This window comes from Nansenia antarctica (assembly GCF_963989245.1).
Source record: "Nansenia antarctica genome assembly, chromosome: 7".
Lineage (NCBI taxonomy): Eukaryota > Metazoa > Chordata > Actinopteri > Argentiniformes > Microstomatidae > Nansenia > Nansenia antarctica.
Window position 1 is genome coordinate 64,040,080 of NC_137677.1, and position 221 is coordinate 64,040,300.

The window sequence follows — 221 nt, forward strand, 5'->3', positions numbered from 1 at the left end:
TTGGTGGCCCCCCCGACCAGCACCGTGAAGCCAGCAAAGACGACTTTTCAAACAAAGAGTTCTTCTTCGTATTTCATCATTGCAAAAAAAGTATTATCGTCTTATTGAACATGTAAAAAATTGTTTCTCTCTTTAAAAATCACTGTTTGTAATCAATATATTAGACAGAATGACATCAACATTCACACATCAATAACCAATGACATAGATGTTAAAGCATC